The sequence below is a fragment of the Macaca nemestrina genome, chromosome 2, assembly GCF_043159975.1.
Source record: "Macaca nemestrina isolate mMacNem1 chromosome 2, mMacNem.hap1, whole genome shotgun sequence".
Lineage (NCBI taxonomy): Eukaryota > Metazoa > Chordata > Mammalia > Primates > Cercopithecidae > Macaca > Macaca nemestrina.
This window is the reverse complement of record NC_092126.1, coordinates 35,774,029-35,797,125: the sequence shown is the minus strand read 5'-3', so window position 1 is coordinate 35,797,125 and position 23,097 is coordinate 35,774,029. Positions and strand designations below refer to the sequence as shown.

Here is a 23,097-nt window from a genome sequence, read left to right as displayed (position 1 = left end):
GAAAGAGAAAAAAACAGGCAAAACAGGCTTGGTGAAGAAGAGATGCAATTACAGTGGAAGCTAAAATAGAGGATTTCTGATTAATTGGTAGATCTCAGTTATCCTGTAACGGTTTCATATGGGGGCCCTGTCTGCACTTACCAATCCTAAGAAGAAAATCTGTCATAGCTACAAATCACAATTCCTAAGTACCCTATTATATACTAATGTTGCACCAAAACTAAGGTCACACTGATTATTAGGCAGGAGGCTGCACCCCCTGCATGATGTTAAGTATATGCTACAAATCATAATTGACTAAAATTGCAGCTATTAAACAATATAAAACACACTGAACAATATAGCACAGATTTGTTTACTTATGCACTGTCAATGCATGCAATGGCAGCCTTTCTCATGTTTTTCATACCTTTATGAGTCTCAGGAATTAAATGCTTCTTACAATTACAAAGGAACACTCATCTTACACAAAAACCTTGGAAAACTAACGAATAGGTATTTGTGTCTACTAACAGTGCATAAAGTTTCCAAGGAATATATCTGGTTGTAATGTTTGCCCTATTCTCTTTAGAAATAGAATCAGTTTATTACTCTGAACTCTCCCTAGAGATTATATAGTACCTCAATTTTTTTTTCTTTTTGTGGAGAACGGGGTCTCACTATGTTGACCAAGCTGGTCTCCAACTCCTGAGCTCAAGCTATTCTCCCACTTCTGTCTCCCTGAGTGCTGAGATTACAGGTGTGAGCCACCATGCCTAGCAGTACCTCAATTTTGATGAAGATAGTTCATAAAAGGAATCACAAGTTACGGAGTACTGTAATTAGAATGAACCTTCGAGTATCTATTCCAACCCTCCCTCACTTTATGGGCAAGAAAGCTGTGTGACCCAGGAGAATTCAGTGACTTGCCCAAGATTACACAGCTAGTTAGGAGCACCATAAGAACCAGCACTTTCATTTCTGGACTCTCCAACCTACTATTCTTTCCACTGTATCATTCTGCCTATGAACTCCAAGCAAAGCAAAACAGGCATGACAGTCTCTGAGGTCACCTGCAAGGCCAAGTGCACCCATGATACAGAAAGGTCATCTTCACAAACAACCTTTTTTTTTTTTTAGATGAAGTGTCACTCTGTTGCCCAGGCTGGAGTGCAGTGGTGCAATCTCAGCTTACTGCAACCTCTGCCTCCAGAGTTTAAGCCATTCTCCTGCCTCAGCCTCCTGAGTAGCTGGGATTACAGGCACGCACCACCACGCCTGGCTAACTTTTGTATTTTTAGTAGAGACGGGGTTTCACCATGTTGGCCAGGCTGATCTTGAACTCCTGACCTCAGGTGATCCACCTGTCTCAGTCTCCCAAAGTGCTGGGATTACAGGTGTGAGCCACTATGCCCGGCTATAAACAACATTTTTATAGGAGATTTGTCAGTCCTTACAAGGTTCAAGCAAAATCCAAAGATGTGGAGCCACTTTAGACTACCTCCTATAAACCTGGATTTAGGAAATCTACTTAAAAAGAAAGTATTCATCATACCCAGATCACTCTTCCAAAAAGGTTGTGGCTTAGAGGCCATAGTGGTTCAGTGACCAGGATCAGGTAAAGGCCTTCCAAGACCTAAAGGTCTTAGAGACTCAGGATGTGTCACCCAATTTCTCCTGGGTAGCCTGGTGAATCATGAGCAATCCCTTTTTTGGCAGCTGAATTAACATCAAGGTCTTGCTGGCAATTAAATCCCCCTTGTAATCTGACTCCACTAGAAGGCTAGAGAACAGAGGCTCAAGATCAGAATTTTTCTACTACACACTTTTCCTTGCTATGTCTGTGTTTGGCTGAAATGTAATCATCATACATATACACCATATACACTTCATCCTGGTGGTAACCCACAGATTTGCCCCGGCATACTCTTGGAACAAGTTGTTTTATCTTTCATGGACTCTAATCTTGTATGAATGCTAGAAGTAGGAAAATCTCCACTAATTAGAAAAAGATTTAAAATGAAACACAATTCCTAGAATTGCAAAAGAAGGCAGATACATATTTTAAGATTTTCAGACCAAAAAAGATGAAGCAGAAGTATTTGGGGGGTATTTAATTTCTTAGTGACTCCTCTCCAGGCCCAAATGACATGGAATTCACTTAATTTGTAAATATTCTATATGCAAGAGACTCTCCAATAGTCTATTTTTCCAAGTACTCTACTGTTCAAAACCCTTCAGTGGTTCCCTCATGCCATCAGAATAAAAAATGTGGTTTTTAGTCTGGCAGGCAAGTTATTTACAATCTGTTCAACATTATTTAAATAAAATTACTCTTTTAAACCCCATACTGTATTAGCTATCTATTACTGTGAAACAAATTGGCCCAGAACACAATGGCTTAAAACAATAATAAACACTGATTATTTCACATAGTTTCTGAGGGTCAGGATTCTGAGTGCAGCTTCACTGGGGTGGTTCTAGCTCTGAGGCTCCCATGAACTTATAGTCATGTTGCTGCCTTGGACTGTAATCATTTGAAGACTTGACTGAAACTGGAATATCTGCTTTCATGATGGCTCTTACATAGTCCTGTCACATGGAACTCCCCAAAAAGATGTTTAAATGTCCTCACAACATGGTGGCTATTTTCCCTCGGAATGATAGATCCAGTAAAGCAAGCTGCAATATCTGTTATAACCTAGCCTCAGACCCACACATCATTATTTCTACATCTTATTGGTTATGCAGGCCATTCCTATTCAGTTTGGGAGGAAACCACACAAAGGTGTGAGTACCATAGCTGGGGATCATGGTCAGCCACCCTGGAGGCTAGCTCTGCATGATACACTAGCCTACCTCACTGTCTTCACTCATGCAGTTCTCTCTGCATGGTTTTGATTTAGAGTTGGTGAAGCTGGGTTCAATCTGTGTCAGTCAATGACCGGAATCTGATTTTGAGCCAAGTCTCTCAGGCTTAGCTCCCACATCTGTAACACAAACTGTATAATCCCTGCCACAAAAAGGAACTGTGAGTACTAAGTGAAAGCCAGTATAGAAGTACATAGTAGATCGCAAATATGTAAAATTATTTCTTGAAACCCACCCATTCTTCAAAGCTTGTCTTTAAGCCAAAAAAACAAAAACAAAAACAAAAACAAAACAAAACAAAACAAAAAACAAAACAAAACAAAAAAAAGATTTAACCTCTCAATTGGAAGTCCCAGCCTCCTCCTATAGGCTCTGACAACACTGCGTATTCCCCAGTCTTCCCATATTCTGCACTTATTATAAGTATGTATTTAAATGACATTCACCCCTATTAGGTTACAAATTCAGTGAGGGCAGGATCTCCCACAGCACTGCCAACAGAATAATCAATAAACATTTGATTAACCAAACTGGCATGCCTTCAGAAGGCCCTTTACCCTTTAGCCACCACCCTAAGAGATGGGGAGACCTCTTTGTACCCATTGCCCATGGGGTACACAGGCTATAACAGAGAAAAATATTGGTTTTATTTCTAGATATCCGATGCATCTTCAGGTTTGCTGTAGAGGAAATAGTTTGACACTTTTAAAAGTGCTTAGGTTCAAAAACTGAAGTTCTAGCAGAAGCAATCGTTTTCAAGGAATATATGCCAAGCCAGTTTATCCCTCTACTTGTGGATGAGAGAAAGTTGTGGAAGTTTGGGAGTAAGAGTGTGTTAGGCAGAATTCTAAAGAAATACACACATGTGCACGCACACACATACCCCCAAGGTTTCCTGTTCCTTAGTTATTCAGTCAACCACTAACCCAGGTACTGCAGTGAAGGAACTTTGCAGAATGAATCAAGATTACTAATGAGCTGACTTTAAGACAGGGAAATTATGAGGGTAGGCCTAATGTAATCACCTGAGTCCTTAAAAGCAGAAGAGGAAGGCCAGAAGAGTCACTGAGAGATGCATTGGAAGACGAAGGCAAAAAAGACGAGGTAGAAGGGAAGGTTGGAGAGATTCAAACCATAAGAAAGACTCAACCCACCATTGCTAGCTTTGCAGATGGAGGAAGAGCGCCATGGACCAAGGAACATGAACAGCCTCTAGAAGCTGAGAATGACCTGCCGCTGACAGCCAGCTAACAGATCTCAGTCCCACAATGGCAAGAAACTGCCAACCACCTGATGAGCTTCGAAGTAGGCCTGGGTTTTGACCCTGTGCCACCTGATACAGAGATGTCAGCAGAGTCAAGCTGGACGTTTGACCTAGAGAACTGTGAGATAATAAACTTGTGCTATTTTGTGCTGCAAAATGTGTGGTAATTTGTTATGGAAGTGATAGAAAACTAACACAAAGAGTAACAGTTATATGCTCTTGTGGGTTTCTAAGAAGGAAACAGCACTCTTCGTTCCCAATCCACACTAAGTCAAGCCCAGGTGGAAAAGGGATGAATCCTCAGGTGACAAACACCAGGTAAGTTCAGGCAGATGCCTGTGCCTGGGAAATCCAGGAAAGTAGCAGCTCTGAGAAAATCTCAGCACCCAGCAGGGGCCTGAGGGATGGAGGAGCTATGGCTGCACAGTGTGGGCAACAAAATGAATGGAGGCTGTCTTACATCTTCTTGGCTCTCCTGCGAGGTGCTAGAGAACACTGAGAGTTTCCCCCAAAGTGTCAGTGATTAGGCGGGTGAACCAGACTTCAGGGAACCAAAGGGATCTGTAGGACCCTGAAGGATCCCAGGAGACAGGAGAGAAATGAAAACTTTCAGCTGTGCACACAGCAGGGCCAAAGACCATTAGGAGCCCTACATCTGAACAGAAGCATATGGATATCAGAAAAACACCTGCTCCCCAGGACCTCACCCTTTGGGAGAAAGCAAAAGGAAAGAATCCAAAATCAACTGAGTATTTACTCAAACTAGAGATTAAGAAAAAAAGTCTGAAAGTTGCTGAATTTATCATAAATTGGCAAGACTTAGTTTTCTGTCATCAGTGGAAATGGAAATTCAAGAGGTGAGAAACATTCAGTTACAGACAAATAAAACTCTATTTTGCATACCCAAGTCTGTGACTGTGAATTATAATTGCCAGAGATAACTAACATTTACTGAGTAGTTATTATCTGCCAGGAGCTGTACTTTACATGTATCCTATAATTTGCTATGCTTAATAACCCCCCAAGTTTTGCATTATTATTATACCATTTTATTGGTACAGAAATCAAGGCTAAATGAAGAAAATATCCCAGACATATTACAGTTGTTAAATGGTAGATTCCAGAATCAACATCTACCCACTAGTACTTTCTCCTTGAATTCTTTGCAATGAGTGTCTGACAGAAATGATATTATTTATAGAAGCACCTTATGAATCCTTCTTTGATTATATTATTTACAGGATCACTTCTATGAACTCTTTGGTTTCACAATAGCAACAGCAACTGCTAGAATATATTGAAGGTATACTGCATGCCAAGCAGCTCTAAGTGGTTTCATGCATCATCCCAAAGTCATGACTTTCTCCATTTTCTAGATGAGAAAACTGAGGACCTGACTTGCCTAAGAGGCAGGGCCTACATCTGACCTCCAGTCCTCATGCTCATAACCATGGGGCTACACAACCTCCCTACTCGGAGCCACCCTTAGGAATTAGAAATCAAGGAATGCTGCACTGGTTACTGAAGGCCCAGAAAGCAGATTCTGACAGAAACATGGAGAGGTGTTTATGGAAGAACACTGCCACATCAGCAACTATGCTCACTAAAGTTTAGTTGTCCCTGAGGTGATCTAACATTTTTTTTTTTAACTTCTATTTTAACTAAAGGGGTACAAGTACAGATTACACAGGTAAACTTGTGTCATGGGGGGTTGTTGTACAGATTATTTCATCACCCAGGTATTAAGCCTAGTACTTATTACTTTCCTGATCCTCTCCCTCCTCCCACCCTCCACCCTCTGAAAGGTCCCAGTGTGTGCTCTTTCCCTATATGTGTCCATGTGTTCTCATCATTTAGTTCTCACTTATAAGTGAGAACATGTGGTATTTGGTTTTCTGTTCCTGCATTAGCTTGCTAAGGATAATGTCATCCAGCTCCATCCATGTCCCTGCAAAGGACATGGTCTCATTCTTTTTTATAGCTGCATAGTATTTCACGGTGTATATGTACACACTTTCTTTATCCAGTCCGCCACTGATGGGCATTTCAGTTGATTCCATGTCTTTGCTATTGTGAATAGTGCTGCAATGAACATAGGCATGCGTGTGTCTTTATAACAGAATAATTTATATTCCTTTGGGCATATACCCAGTAATGGAATTGCTGGGTTGAACAGTATTTCTGTCTTTAGGTCTCCAAGGAATTGCCACACCGTCTCCCACAATTGCTGAACTAATTTACACTATCACCAACAGTGTTTAAGTGTTCCTTTTTCTCCACAACCTTGCCAGCATCTGTTATTTTTTGACTTTTTAATAATAGCCATTCTGACTGGTGTGAGATGGTATCTCACTGGAGGTTTGAATGGAAGTTTTCTAATGATCAGTGATGTTGAGCTTTTTTTCACATGCCCTCTCATTCCTTTGATTTTTAAGACCTACCATCAATTGAGTAACAGCTGCTAAGAAACTGAACACATTTACTGTAAGTCCTGTTCTAATTTCAGGGACACTGAATGTGTCTTAGAATTAGGATATGTGATATGTATATTTTTAGCTTATACCACTTGCTAAAGAAATTCATTTTCATTTACCCATATTTTCTAAGAGCCAAGACTGTGCCAGAAGCTAGGGAGTCAGAGGTAAAGGACAAGGCCCTTTGTCTCACTGGACTCACAGTCTAATCTAGGGAGACTTTAAGCAAATAAATTACAATAGGCACTTAAACAGAGAAAAGCATGTGGTGGTACACGAGCACACAAGAGGAGCAGCTAGCTGGAAGGGGAGGGTCTGTGAAAGAGAAAACTTCCTGCATTAATTTAGGATGCTGGAGTTCAGTTTGCAAGGATCTCAGAGCAAGCAGCAGGCTGAAGATAAAGAAGCGAGAGACCACAACATATTTAGGGTACTGTAAACACAACAGAAACTTCTTTCACTGGCCTCCACTGAACCAACTCCTACATTGACAAATATTCTCCACTCCTTCTGAAAGATGCACTCACCAGTACCCATGCCAAGTGAAGTGTCCTCAACCTGAAGGCGTCTCTACAGTATGCTGGGGGGATTTCTGCTTTCCCAGCTGAGAGGCATGCGTGCCAAAGGTGATTTATGTTGGTTCTCAATATGTTTGTGCTAGTTGTGCTTGGTATTATAATCACATAACTTAATCATATTATAGAAACCAATGGAATATGAATGTGAACCAAAAGACTTACTACTTCTATAAAACTAGATAGAATAGCCCCAAAAAGACTAGGTCCCAAAAAATTACTGTCAAATTAGGAGTGAGGCAGCCATACAAGACTGGAAAATAAATCATAACAACCTGGAAAAATTTTGCCCTTGTATTCACTCTGTTTAAAAGAATCCCAAACTGGAACTTACAAGTGACATATTATAGGTGTGGTTATGCAAGAAAAATGACATGGGATTCCAATGAGTAGATTCCAATGGGTGGAACCACATCCAAAGGAAAGGTCTTGCTCCTACATCAAAAGATTGGTGAACAATGTCCAGCTATATGTTTTAAGTTAAAATAAACATTTTAAGAGATGTATGTAAAATAAACATTTTAAGACAATAATCTCTCATTATTTTAGCCAATATTTCTAAATTAAAAAATCTTGCCTCAGATTAGAGGGCTTCTACTATATTTTAACAGGAATGAAGCCCAGACTGTAGGCAGGCAATTATCTCCAGATGAGGTTGGGGAGGTCAGGACTATTCAAATCCCCAAAAGTTCTACATATATGCTAGGATATGTGGGTTAATGTAAAGGCTACAGAGGAGCCACTGATGTGATGAATTCCTATGTAAGAAGGATCACACTGGAAACATGGAAAGTGCTTGGAGACAGTCAAGCCTAGAGGCTGTTGATGCAAACCAGTGAAGAAATGTTAAAGCTTTAACCAAAGCAGGGATGGTGAAGGGAACATCATTTGTAGAGTAAAATGCCTGATATACACGGCACTGGGCAAGCTGGTAAGACAATGATGATGTGGGAAGACCATGGTGATATGGGAAGACAATGGGAGCTCTTCTGGAGGACAATCTGGCAATGTGTTTCAAAAATCCTTAAAACTATCAGGAGCTTTCACCCAAAAATTCCAGTTTTAGGCATTGTCCATAATAAAATAACTAGAAATTTTCACATAAATGTTTACATAACAGGCTCTTTTCATTGCTCTATTACGTATAGAAGGAAAAACTGGGAGATAACCTTAAATAATCAAAAATAGGACACAGAAATTTATGGTTCATCTAAATGATGGATATTTCACAGGTGTATGTGACAATGAGGAAATGTTCTTAATGTAGGTATAAAAACAATACAATTTCAATTCTAAAAATCAATTATTGTATACACAACTAGAAATAAATATCTAGATATATAAACACACAAAGTTTGATTCACCATGATTACAGTTATGATTATTGTAACAATTATCTCTCTGATATAGGATTACAGGTTATTTTCTTTACTGTGCTCAACAATGTTTTCTACAATTAACATATTACTTCTATAATCAGAAAAAATTTTTAGAAAAAATTGCTTCCAGGTTTCAGACTTCATGGAATGGATGGATAGTGGAATCAAAGTCCTCATGCTTACTTCAAGTTGTAAAGAATATTCTTTTGGAGGTACTGAACAAATCCTCAACTCTTCACCATCCTTTGAATTATTTATGAAACAGGGTCTTGCTTTGTCACCCAGGCTGGTGTTCAGTGGCATGATCATGGCTCACTTCAGCCTCAACCTCCTGGGCTCAAGCAATACTCCCACCTCAGCCTCCCAAGCAGCTGTAACTACAGAAGTGCACTACTATGCCCAGCTAATTTTCAGAAATATTTTTTGTAGAGACTGCATTTCACCATATTGCCAGAGCTGGTCTCAAATTTGTGGGCTCAAGCAATCTGCACACCTCAGCCTCCCAAAATGCTAGGATTATAGGCATGAGCCATGATATGGTTTGACTGTGTCCCCACCCAAATCTCAACTAAAATTTTATCTCCCAGAATTCCCATGTGTTGTGGGTGGGACCCATGAATCATGGGGGCCAGTCTTTCCCCTGGTATTCTCGTGATAGTGAATAAGTCTCACAAGATTTGACGGGTTTATCAGAGGTTTCCACTTTTGCTTCCTCCTCATTTTTCTCTTGCCGCTGCCATGTGAGAAGTGCCTTTCGCCTCCCACCATGATTCTGAGGCCTCATCAGCCATGTGAAACTGTAAATCCAATTAAACCTCTTTTTGTTCCCAGTTTGTGGTATGTCTTTATCAGCAGCATTAAAATGAACTAATACAGTAAATTAGTACCAGGAGTAGGTGTTGCTGAAAAGATACCTGAAAATGTGGAAGTGACTTTGGAACTGGGTAACAGGCAGAAGCTGGAACACTCTGGAGCGCTCAGAAGAATACAGAAAAATGTGAGAAAGTTTGGAGCCTCCTTGAGACTTGTTAGATGGCTTTGACAAAAATGCTGATAGTGATATGAACAATAAGGTCCAAGCTGAGGTGGTCTCAGATGGGGACAAGGAACCTGTTGGGAACTGGAGTAAAGGTGACTCTTATTATGTTTTAGCAAAGAGACTGGTGGCATACTTCCCTTGCCCTAGAGATTTGTGGAACTTTGAACTTGAGAGAGATGATTTAGGGTATCTAGGGGAAGAAATTTCTAAGCAGCAAAGCATTCAAAAGGTGACTTGTGTGCTATTAAGAGCATTCTGTTTTAAAAGGGAAACAGCATAAAAGTTCAGAAAATTTGCAGCCTGATGATGCAGTAGAAAAGAAAAACCCATTTTTTGAGAAGAAATTCAAGCTGGCTGCCAGAATTTGCATAAGTAACAAGGAGCCTAATGTTAATCCCCAAGACCAAGGGGAAAATGTCTCCAGACCATGTCAAAGACCTTCACAGCAGCCCCTTCCATCACAGGCCTGGAGGCCCAGGAGGAAAAAGTGGTTTCGTGGGCCAGGTCCAGGGTCCCTGTGCTGGGCGCAGCCTAGGTACTTGGTGCCCTGTGTCCCAGCAGCTCCAGCCATGGCTGAAAGGAGCCATTGTAGAACTCAGGTGTGGCTTCAGAGGGTGGATGCCCCAAGCCTTGTCAGCTTCCATGTGGTGTTGAGCCTACAGGTGCACTGAAGTCAAGAATTAAGGTTTGGGAACCTCTGCCTAGATTTCAGAAGATGTATGGAAATGCCTAAATGCCCAGGCAAAAGTTTGCTGCAGGGGTGGGGCCCTCATGGGGAACCTTTGCTAGGGCAGTGCTGAAGGGAAATGTGGGGTCTAAGCCCCCACACAGAGTCCCTACTTGGTCACTGCCTAGTGGCACTGTGAGAAGAGGGCCACTATCCTCCAGACCCTAGAACGGTAGATCCACTGACAGCTTGCACTGTGTGGCTGGAAAAGCCGCACTCAACGCCAGCCCATGAAAGCATCCAGGAGGGAGGCTGTACCCTGCAAAGCCATAGAGGCAGAGCTGTCCAAGACCATGGGAACGCACCTTTTGCATCAGCGAGACCTGGAGTCAAAGGAGATCATTTTGGAGCTGTCCCACTGGATTTCAGATTTGCATGGACCCTGTAACCCCTTTGTTTTTCTTTTAACCCCTTAAAAGAAGCCATGAGAAATCTACTTCTTTTACTTTTGTTTTGGCCAATTTCTCCCATTTGGAATGGCTGTATTTACCCAATACCTGCACCCCCATTGTATCTAGGAAATAACTAGCCTGCTTTTGATTTTACAGGCTTATAGGTAGAAGGGACTTGTCTTGTCTCAGATGAAAAAGAACTAATACAAGCTGCTACACCTGGCCTCTTTTGGACTGTGGACTTTTGGGTTAATGCTGAAATAAGACTTTGGGGGACGGTTGGGAAGGCATAATTGGTTTTGAAATGTGAGGACATGAGATTTAGAGAGGCCAAGGGCAGAACGATAAGGTTTGGCTGTGTCCCCACCCACATCTCAACTTGAATTTTGTCTCCCAGAATTCCCACATGTTGTGGGAAGGACCCAGGGGAAGGTAATTGAGTCATGGGGCCGGTCTTTCCCATGCTCCTCTCGTGACAGTAAGTCTCACGTGATCTGATTGGTTTATCTGGAATTTCCACTTTTGCTTCTTCCTCATTTTTCTCTTGCTGCTGCCATGTAAGAAGTGCCTTCTGCCTCTCACCATGATTCTGAGGCCTCCCCAGTCATGTGGAACTGTAAGTCCAATTAAACCTCTTTTTGTTCCCAGTTTTGGGTGTGTCTTTATCAGCAGTGTGAAAAAGAACTAATACAAGCTGCTACACCTGGCCTCTTTTGGATTTCAGTAATATATCCTACTGGTAAGTATCTATCCAAGCTGAGCAACTTTCATTTTTGTAATATAGCCTCACAAGGCAGCCCTTCTCTTTCCTTGATTTACTAGGCCTTTCTCAGACTGAACCAAACTGAAACTTAGAAGGCTGAGGTGTAAAACCTAAAGCAAATTTTCATACACTTTGCATTCTGTTAGTTCTTTATGTAAAGTGATGGATGAGTGTATTGCAGGTTCCACATAGACAGTAATGGGTTATAATGGGCCACATATTTCTTTACTAATAGACCTCATCCTCAAAAGTAACAGTAAACCACATTTCTACGTCTCTCTGGATAAAAACTAAACCAAGCCAAACTACAAATGAATTCTACATGGAAGACTAACATTCAGACAGCAGAACAATAAAATAGGTAGTAGGCAATATAATAGATATTACATAACAACAGATAATTTTCTAATGTTATCCTTTCAAATGCCACTAATGTTATTTTTCAAGTTCCTTCAAAAATGATAGTCTGTGGGGGTAGGGAGTGATGAACATGCGCAGAGAATCTGTAACCATAAATCAACTTACAGGCTAGGAAATGTGCCCAGGTTAGGTTATTATCAACAACTCCTTTGTGCCGGCACCTAATGGCACAGAACCACAATGAATGCATTCTGAAATTACCACAGGAAGAACATTAAAATATTAGAAAGCAGTTATGTTTTCATCACCAGACATCTAAGCCATGAGAAATCTACTTCTTATTTTTTTTATTATTATACTTTAAGTTCTACGGTACATGTGCATAACGTGCAGGTTTGTTACATATGTATACTTGTGCCATGTTGGTGTGCTGCACCCATCAACATTCACAATTACTTCAAAGAGAATAAAATACCTAGGAATCCAACTGACAAGGGATGTAAAGGACCCCTTCAAGGAGAACTACAAACCACTGCTCAGTGAAATCAAAGAGGACACAAACAAATGGAAGAACATACCATGCTCATGGATAGGAAGAATCAATATCGTGAAAATGGCCATACTGCCCAACGTAATTTATAGATTCAATGCCATCCCCATCAAGCTACCAATGAGTTTCTTCACAGAATTGGAAAAAACTGCTTTAAAGTTCATATGGAACCAAAAAAGAGCCCACATCGCCAAGACAATCCTAAGTCAAAAGAACAAAGCTGGAGGCATCACGCTACCTGACTTCAAACTATACTACAAGGCTACAGTAAACAAAACAGCATGGTACTGGTACCAAAACAGACATATAGACCAATGGAACAGAACAGAGTCCTCAGAAATAATACCACACATCTACAGCCATCTGATCTTTGACAAACCTGAGAGAAACAAGAAATGGGAAAAGGATTCCCTATTTAATAAATGGTGCTGGGAAAATTGGCTAGCCATAAGTAGAAAGCTGAAACTGGATCCTTTCCTTACTCCTTATACGAAAATTAATTCAAGATGGATTAGAGACTTAAATATTAGACCTAATACCATAAAAACCCTAGAGGAAAACCTAGGTAGTACCATTCAGGACATAGGCATGGGCAAAGACTTCATGTCTAAAACACCAAAAGCAACGGCAGCAAAAGCCAAAATTGACAAATGGGATCTCATTAAACTGAAGAGCTTCTGCACAGCAAAAGAAACTACCATCAGAGTGAACAGGCAACCTACAGAATGGGAGAAAATTTTTGTAATCTACTCATCTGACAAAGGGCTAATATCCAGAACCTACAAAGAACTCAAACAAATTTACAAGAAAAAAACAAACAACCCCATCAAAAAGTGGGCAAAGGATATGAACAGACATTTCTCAAAAGAAGACATTCATACAGCCAACAGACACATGAAAAAATGCTCATCATCACTGGCCATCAGAGAAATGCAAATCAAAACCACAATGAGATACCATCTCACACCAGTTAGAATGGCGATCATTAAAAAGTCAGGAAACAACAGGTGCTGGAGAGGATGTGGAGAAATAGGAACACTTTTACACTGTTGGTGGGACTGTAAACTAGTTCAACCATTATGGAAAAGAGTATGGCGATTCCTCAAGGATCTAGAACTAGATGTACCATATGACCCAGCCATCCCATTACTGGGTATATACCCAAAGGATTATAAATCATGCTGCTATAAAGACACATGCACACGTATGTTTATTGCGGCACTATTCACAATAGCAAAGACTTGGAATCAACCCAAATGTCCATCAGTGACAGACTGGATTAAGAAAATGTGGCACATATACACCATGGAATACTATGCAGCCATAAAAAAGGATGAGTTCGTGTCCTTTGTAGGGACATGGATGCAGCTGGAAACCATCATTCTTAGCAAACTATCACAAGAAGAGAAAACCAAACACCGCATGTTCTCACTCATAGGTGGGAACTGAACAATGAGATCACTTGGACTCAGGAAGGGGAACATCACACACCGGGGCCTATCATGGGGAGGGGGGAGCGGGGAGGGATTGCATTGGGAGTTATACCTGATGTAAATGACGAGTTGATGGGTGCTGACGAGTTGATGGGTGCAGCACAGCAACATGGCACAAGTATACATATGTAACAAACCTGCATGTTATGCCCATGTACCCTAGAACTTAAAGTATAATAATAATAAAAAAATAAATAAATTTAAAAATAAATAAATGGTGCTGGGAAAATTGGCTAGCCATAAGTAGAAAGCTGAAACTGGATCCTTTCCTTACTCCTTATATGAGAAATCTACTTCTTTTACTTTTTGTCTACTTCTTAAATCCCAAGTATACTTGAAATTCATTAACCTCCAAAGAACATTAAGATTTTTCTTTGAATAAAAGGTGTTTAAATTAATTCTTTAAATACCAAACACCACAGATGCAAAGATACTAACCTTGAGTGACTGCATATCTAAGCACACCGCATTCTAGAAACAGATTAAAAAGACTGCTATCTGTTTCTACAATGACCCAGGTCATGACCTCTATAGAACTTAACAACATGATCTGGAATGGCCAATCTCACCATGTTTTAGCCCTTCGCATGACATGCAAGAGTGCGGACAGAAGAGAAAAGAAGGAAGGAGATAGTTGTGGTACCAACACAGACCACTGGCTCCCTTCTGCTAGGACACCAAGAAACTTCCTCTTGGGGCCGACTGCTCAAGTTAACTGTTGCCCTGGTTCCTTGGCTGTCATATTTGTAAATCTCCATTCTCTCATTGTAAATCATTTATTCAGTGTCAGTTCACCCACAGTCTTCTGTTGGGCATTATACCAAATTATTTAGATATACTTGGTCTTCTAGAATACGAGAAACATAATGCACAGAAAACTGCACAGTGACTGAAATAAAAGATCAAGCACTCACAAAACAAGGCTTACAGAATCGGCTTTGCTCTTTACCATCTGTCATCTATTTTAATATACATTATAGGAAAGGCACGGTGCATGGTAGTAGGCGAGGCAGAGGTATCAGCATTGTGTGTTTGGATGAGGTGAGGCCATTCAGCATATAACCTGAAGAGACAAGAAAGCCTGTGCTGATCCATTAGTAGAGACATCCTACGAGTCTCTCTCATCTCCATTTCTCACTTTACAATACCACAACTACTGAGCACCATGGCTCACAGTTGTAATTCCAGCACCCTGGGAAGCCAAGGCAGGATTGCTTGAGGTGAGGAGTTTGAAACCAGCCTGGGCAACATGGCAAGACCCCATCTCTACAAAAATTTTTTAAAAATTAGCTGCATGTGGTCGTGAATGCCTGTAGTCCCAGCTACTTGGGAGGCTGAAGTGGGAGGATCATTTGAACCCAGGAATTCAAGGCTGCAGTGAGCCATGATTGTGCCATTGCACTCCAGCCTGAGTGACAGAGTGAGACTCTGTCTGTAAAAAAACAAACAAAAACCATCACTGCATCCTCAGGAGTAAACACGGGGAGGCTCTGAACATTGCTCACCTGTGCTATAGGAAGATTCTGTGTAAGAGGTTAAGATGACCCAATTATCATTTTTTAGGAGAACCTCAGTCTTCTGCCTTGAGTGTAGCTTACGGATTGATGATCCACACAGCAAAAGTTAAAACACTGCTGTTGAATGGAAAGAATATTTGCAAGGCAAGAAAGAGATGGCAGCTGACTGTCAACTTTGCCACAATTATTTTTGTGTGTGTGTGTGTGTCTTTTTTATTTCTTTTTATTTTTTATTTTTCTTATTATTTATTATTATTATTATACTTTAAGTTCTAGGGTACATGTGCATAATGTGCAGGTTTGTTACATATGTATACTTGTGCCATGTTGCTGTGCTGCACCCATCAACTCGTCAGCACCCATCAACTCGTCATTTACATCAGGTATAACTCCCAATGCAATCCCTCCCCCCTGCCCCCTCCCCATGATAGGCCCCGGTGTGTGATGTTCCCCTTCCCGAGTCCAAGTGATCTCATTGTTCAGTTCCCACCTATGAGTGAGAACATGCGGTGTTTGGTTTTCTCTTCTTGTGATAGTTTGCTAAGAATGATGGTTTCCAGCTGCATCCATGCCCCTACAAAGGACACGAACTCATCCTTTTTTATGGCTGCATAGTATTCCATGGTGTATATGTGCCACATTTTCTTAATCCAGTCTGTCACTGATGGACATTTGGGTTGATTCCAAGTCTTTGCTATTGTGAATAGTGCCACAATAAACATACGTGTGCATGTGTCTTTATAGCAGCATGATTTATAATCCTTTGGGTATATACCCAGTAATGGGATGGCTGGGTCATATGGTACATCTAGTTCTAGATCCTTGAGGAATCGCCATCCTCTTTTCCATAATGGTTGAACTAGTTTACAATCCCACCAACAATGTAAAAGTGTTCCTATTTCTCCACATCCTCTCCAGCACCTGTTGTTTCCTGACTTTTTAATGATCGCCATTCTAACTGGTGTGAGATGGTATCTCATTGTGGTTTTGATTTGCATTTCTCTGATGGCCAGTGATGATGAGCATTTTTTCATGTGTCTGTTGGCTGTATGAATGTCTTCTTTTGAGAAATGTCTGTTCATATCCTTTGCCCACTTTTTGATGGGGTTGTTTGTTTTTTTCTTGTAAATTTGTTTGAGTTCTTTGTAGGTTCTGGATATTAGCCCTTTGTCAGATGAGTAGATTGCAAAAATTTTCTCCCATTCTGTAGGTTGCCTGTTCACTCTGATGGTAGTTTCTTTTGCTGTGCAGAAGCTCTTCAGTTTAATGAGATCCCATTTGTCAATTTTGGCTTTTGCTGCCGTTGCTTTTGGTGTTTTAGACATGAAGTCTTTGCCCATGCCTATGTCCTGAATGGTACTACCTAGGTTTTCCTCTAGGGTTTTTATGGTATTAGGTCTAATATTTAAGTCTCTAATCCATCTTGAATTAATTTCGTATAAGGAGTAAGGAAAGGATCCAGTTTCAGCTTTCTACTTATGGCTAGCCAATTTTCCCAGCACCATTTATTAAATAGGGAATCCTTTCCCCATTTCTTGTTTCTCTCAGGTTTGTCAAAGATCAGATGGCTGTAGATGTGTGGTATTATTTCTGAGGACTCTGTTCTGTTCCATTGGTCTATATGTCTGTTTTGGTACCAGTACCATGCTGTTTTGTTTACTGTAGCCTTGTAGTATAGTTTGAAGTCAGGTAGCGTGATGCCTCCAGCTTTGTTCTTTTGACTTAGGATTGTCTTGGCGATGTGGGCTCTTTTCTGGTTCCATATGAACTTTAAAGCACTTTTTTCCAATTCTGTGAAGAAACTCATTGGTAGCTTGATGGGGATGGCATTGAATCTATAAATAACCTTGGGCAGTATGGCCATTTTCACGATATTGATTCTTCCTATCCATGAGCATGGTATGTTCTTCCATTTGTTTGTGTCCTCTTTGATTTCTTTTTTTTTTTTTTTTTTTTTTTTTTTTTTTGAGACGGAGTCATGCTCTGTCGCCCAGGCTGGAGTGCAGTGGCCGGATCTCAGCTCACTGCAAGCTCCGCCTCCTGGGTTCACGCCATTCTCCCGCCTCAGCCTCCCAAGTAGCTGGGACTACAGGCGCCCGCCACTTCGCCCGGCTAGTTTTTTGTATTTTTTAGTAGAGACGGGGTTTCACCGTGTTAGCTAGGATGGTCTCGATCTCCTGACCTCGTGATCCGCCCGTCTCAGCCTCCCAAAGTGCTGGGATTACAGGCTTGAGCCACCGCGCCCGGCCTTCTTTGATTTCACTGAGCAGTGGTTTGTAGTTCTCCTTGAAGAGGTCCTTTACATCCCTTGTCAGTTGGATTCCTAGGTATTTTATTCTCTTTGAAGCAATTGTGAATGGAAGTTCATTCATGATTTGGCTCTCTGTTTGTCTGTTACTGGTGTATAAGAATGCTTGTGATTTTTGCACATCGATTTTGTATCCTGAGACTTTGCTGAAGTTGCTTATCAGCTTAAGGAGATTTTGGGCTGAGACAATGGGGTTTTCTAAATATACAATCATGTCATCTGCAAACAGGGACAATTTGACTTCTTCTTTTCCTAACTGAACACCCTTGATTTCTTTCTCTTGCCTGATTATCCTAGCCAGAACTTCCAACACTATGTTGAATAGGAGTGGTGAGACAGGGCATCCCTGTCTTGTGCCAGTTTTCAAAGGGAATTTTTCCAGTTTTTGCCCATTCAGTATGATATTGGCTGTGGGTCTGTCATAAATAGCTCTTATTATTTTGAGGTACGTTCCATCAATACCGAATTTATTGAGTGTTTATAGCATGAAGCGCTGTTGAATCTTGACAAAAGCCTTTTCTGCATCTATTGAGATAATCATGTGGTTCTTGTCTTTGGTTCTGTTTATATGCTGGATTATGTTTATTGATTTGTGAATGTTGAACCAGCCTTGCATCCCAGGGATGAAGCCCACTTGATCATGGTGGATAAGCTTTTTGATGTGCTGCTGAATCCGGTTTGCCAGTATTTTATTGAGGATTTTTGCATCGATGTTCATCAGGGATATTGGTCTAAAATTCTCTTTTTTTGTTGTGTCTCTGCCAGGCTTTGGTATCAGGATGATGTTGGCCTCATAAAATGAGTTAGGGAGGATTCCCTCTTTTTCTATTGATTGGAATAGTTTCAGAAGGAATGGTACCAGCTCCTCCTTGTACCTCTGGTAGAATTCAGCTGTGAATCCATCTGGTCCTGGACTTTTTTTGGTTGGTAGGCTATTAATTATTGCCTCAATTTCAGAGCCTGCTATTGGTCTATTCAGGGATTCAACTTCTTCCTGGTTTAGTCTTGGAAGAGTGTAAGTGTCCAGGAAATTATCCATTTCTTCTAGATTTTCTAGTTTATTTGCATAGAGGTGTTTATAGTATTCTCTGATGGTAGTTTGTATTTCTGTGGGGTCGGTGGTGATATCCCCTTTATCATTTTTTATTGCGTCGATTTGATTCTTCTCTCTTTTCTTCTTTATTAATCTTGCTAGTGGTCTGTCAATTTTGTTGATCTTTTCAAAAGACCATCTCCTGGATTCATTGATTTTTTGGAGGGTTTTTTGTGTCTCTATCTCCTTCAGTTCTGCTCTGATCTTAGTTATTTCTTGCCTTCTGCTAGCTTTCGAATGTGTTTGCTCTTGCTTCTCTAGTTCTTTTAATTGCGATGTTAGAGTGTCAATTTTAGATCTTTCCTGCTTTCTCTTGTGGGCATTTAGTGCTATAAATTTCCCTCTACACACTGCTTTAAATGTGTCCCAGAGATTCTGGTATGTTGTATCTTTGTTCTCATTGGTTTCAAAGAACATCTTTATTTCTGCCTTCATTTTGTTATGTACCCAGTAGTCATTCAGGAGCAGGTTGTTCAGTTTCCATGTAATTGAGCGGTTTTGATTGAGTTTCTTAGTCCTGAGTTCTAGTTTGATTGTACTGTGGTCTGACAGACAGTTTGTTATAATTTCTGTTCTTGTACATTTGCTGAGGAGTGCTTTACTTCCAACTATGTGGTCAATTTTGGAGTAAGTACGATGTGGTGCTGAGAAGAATGTATATTCTGTTGATTTGGGGTGGAGAGTTCTATAGATGTCTATTAGGTCTGCTTGCTTCAGAGATGAGTTCAATTCCTGGATATCCTTGTTAACTTTCTGTCTCGTTGATCTGTCTAATGTTGACAGTGGAGTGTTGAAGTCTCCCATTATTATTGTATGGGAGTCTAAGTCTCTTTGTAAGTCTCTAAGGACTTGCTTTATGAATCTGGGTGCTCCTGTATTGGGTGCATATATATTTAGGATAGTTAGCTCTTCCTGTTGAATTGATCCCTTTACCATTATGTAATGGCCTTCTTTGTCTCTTTTGATCTTTCATGGTTTAAAGTCTGTTTTATCAGAGACTAGTATTGCAACCCCTGCTTTTTTTTGTTCTCCATTTGCTTGGTAAATCTTCCTCCATCCCTTTATTTTGAGCCTATGTATGTCTCTGCGTGTGAGATGGGTCTCCTGAATACAGCAGACTGATGGGTCTTGACTCTTTATCCAGTTTGCCAGTCTGTGTCTTTTAATTGGAGCATTTAGTCCATTTACATTTCAGGTTAAGATTGTTATGTGTGAACTTGATCCTGCCATTATGATATTAACTGGTTATTTTGCTCGTTAGTTGATGCAGTTTCTTCCTAGCATCAATGGTCTTTACATTTTGGCATGTTTTTGCAATGGCTGGTACCGGTTGTTCCTTTCCATGTTTAGTGCTTCCTTCAGGGTCTCTTGTAAGGCAGGCCTAGTGGTGACAAAATCTCTAAGCATTTGCTTATCTGTAAAGGATTTTATTTCTCCTTCACTTATGAAACTTCGTTTGGCTGGATATGAAATTCTGGGTTTGAAATTCTTTTCTTTAAGAATGTTGAATATTGGCCCCCACTCTCTTCTGGCTTGTAGAGTTTCTGCTGAGAGATCTGCTGTTAGTCTGATGGGCTTCCCTTTGTGGGTAACCCCACCTTTCTCTCTGGCTGCCCTTAAGATTTTTTCCTTCATTTCAGCTTTGGTGAATCTGGCAATTATGTGTCTTGGAGTTGCTCTTCTCGAGGAGTATCTTTGTGGCATTCTCTGTATTTCCTGGATTTGAATGTTGGCCTGCCCTACTAGGTTGGGGAAGTTCTTCTGGATGATATCCTGAAGAGTGTTTTCCAACTTGGTTCCATTTTCCCCCTCACTTTCAGGCACCCCAATCAGACGTAGATTTGGTCTTTTTACATAATCCCATACTTCTTGCAGGCTTTGTTCATTTTTTTTTTTTTTTTTTTTTTTTTTTTTGAGACAGAGTCTCGCTCTTTCGCCCAGGCTGGAGTGCAGTGGCCGGATCTCAGCTCACTGCAAGCTCCGCCTCCCAGGTTCACGCCATTCTCCTGCCTCAGCCTCCGGAGTAGCTGGGACTACAGGTGCCCGCCACCTCGCCCGGCTAGTTTTTTGTATTTTTTAGTAGAGACGGGGTTTCACCGTGTTAGCCAGGATGGTCTCGATCTCCTGACCTCGTGATCCACCCGTCTCGGCCTCCCAATGTGCTGGGATTACAGGCTTGAGCCACCGCGCCCGGCTGTTCATTTCTTTTTCTTCTTTTTTCTTTTGGTTTCTCTTCTTGCTTCATTTCGTTCATTTGATCCTCAATCGCTGATACTCTTTCTTCCAGTTGATCGAGTCGGTTACTGAAGCTTGTGCATTTGTCACGTATTTCTTGAGTCATGGTTCTCATCTCTTTCATTTCGTTTATGACCTTCTCTGCATTAATTACTCTAGCTATCAATTCTTCCACTTTTTTTTCAAGATTTTTAGTTTCTTTGCGCTGGGTACGTAATTCCTCCTTTAGCTCTGAGAAGTTTGATGGACTGAAGCCTTCTTCTCTCATCTTGTCAAAGTCACTCTCCATCCAGCTTTGATCCGTTGCTGGCGATGAGCTGCGCTCCTTTGCCGGGGGAGATGTGCTCTTATTTTTTGAATTTCCAGCTTTTCTGCCCTGCTTTTTCCCCATCTTTGTGGTTTTATCTGCCTCTGGTCTTTGATGATGGTGACGTACTGATGGGGTTTTGGTGTAGGTGTCCTTCCTGTTTGATAGTTTTCCTTCTAACAGTCAGGACCCTCAGCTGTAGGTCTGTTGGAGATTGCTTGAGGTCCACTCCAGACCCTGTTTGCCTGGGTATCAGCAGCAGAGGCTGCAGAAGATAGAATATTGCTGAACAGCGAGTGTACCTGTCTGATTCTTGCTTTGGAAGCTTCCTCTCAGGGGTGTACTCCACCCTGTGAGGTGTGGGGTGTCAGACTGCCCCTAGTGGGGGATGTCTCCCAGTTAGGCTACTCAGGGGTCAGGGACCCACTTGAGCAGGCAGTCTGTCCCTTCTCAGATCTCAACCTCCGTGTTGGGAGATCCACTGCTCTCTTCAAAGCTGTCAGACAGAGTCTTTTGCGTCTGCAGAGGTTTCTGCTGCTTTTGTTGTTGTTTACTGTGCCCTGTCCCCAGAGGTGGAGTCTACAGAGACAGGCAGGTTTCCTTGAGCTGCTGTGAGCTCCACCCAGTTCGAGCTTCCCAGAGGCTTTGTTTACCTACTTAAGCCTCAGCAATGGCGGGCGCCCCTCCCCCAGCCTCGCTCTGCCTTTCAGTTAGATCGCAGACTGCTGTGCTAGCAATGAGGGAGGCTCCATGGGCGTGGGACCCTCCCGGCCAGGTGTGGGATATAATCTCCTGGTGTGCCTGTTTGCTTAAAGCGCAGTATTGGGGTGGGAGTTACCCGATTTTCCAGGCGTTGTGTGTCTCAGTTCCCCTGGGTAGGAAAAGGGACTCCCTTCCCCCTTGCGCTTCCCAGGTGAGGCGATGCCTCGCCCTGCTTCAGCTCTCGCTGGTCGGGCTGCAGCAGCTGACCAGCACCGATTGTCCGGCACTCCCTAGTGAGATGAACCCAGTACCTCAGTTGAAAATGCAGAAATCACCGGTCTTCTGTGTCCCTCACGCTGGGAGCTGGAGACTGGAGCTGTTCCTATTTGGCCATCTTGCTCCGCCCCCGCCACAATTATTAAGTGTTCTATGGCAGGAGTCCCAAACCCCTGGGCCACGGACTGAAACTGGTCTGTGGACTGCCAGGAACTGGGCCACACAGTAGGAGGTGAGCACTGGGTGAGCAAACAAGCAAAACTTCATCTGTACTTACAGCTGCTCCCCATCACTCTCATTATCACCTGAGCTCCACCTCCTGTTAGATCAGTGGCAACATTGGATTCCCATAGAAGCACAAACCCTATTACAAATTGTGCATGCAAGGTATCGAGGTCGCATGCTCCTTATGAGAATCTAATGCCTGATGATCTGTCACTGTCCCCCATTAACCCCAGAGGAGACCATCTAGTTGCAGAAAAACAAGCTTAGGGCCCCCACCAAGTCTATATGATGGTGAGTTATATAATTATAATATTTGGTTATATATTACAATGTAACAATAATAGAAACAAAGTACACAATAAATGTAATGTGCTTGAATCATCCTGAAACCATCCACCCCTCAAGTCCATGGAAAAGCTGGCTTCCATGAAACCAATTCCTGGTTCCAAAAGGGCTAGGGCTTGCTGTTCTATGGAGAATTTTTGTTTTGCATTATAAATTAAAAGTTAATACATGTAACTTGGACTAGCTTTCTACACAGGCTGAGACCATCACCTTTGGTAGATGG

The 23,097-nt window shown here is 41.6% G+C and overlaps 1 protein-coding gene across 12 annotated transcripts in view; it reads right to left on the bottom strand.

Annotated features, from left to right (window-relative positions):
* The window catches only part of LOC105469876 (transmembrane protein 108), a 343,076-nt gene that overhangs the window by 262,960 nt on the left and 57,019 nt on the right, over positions 1 to 23,097 (bottom strand). The window lies entirely within an intron of this gene.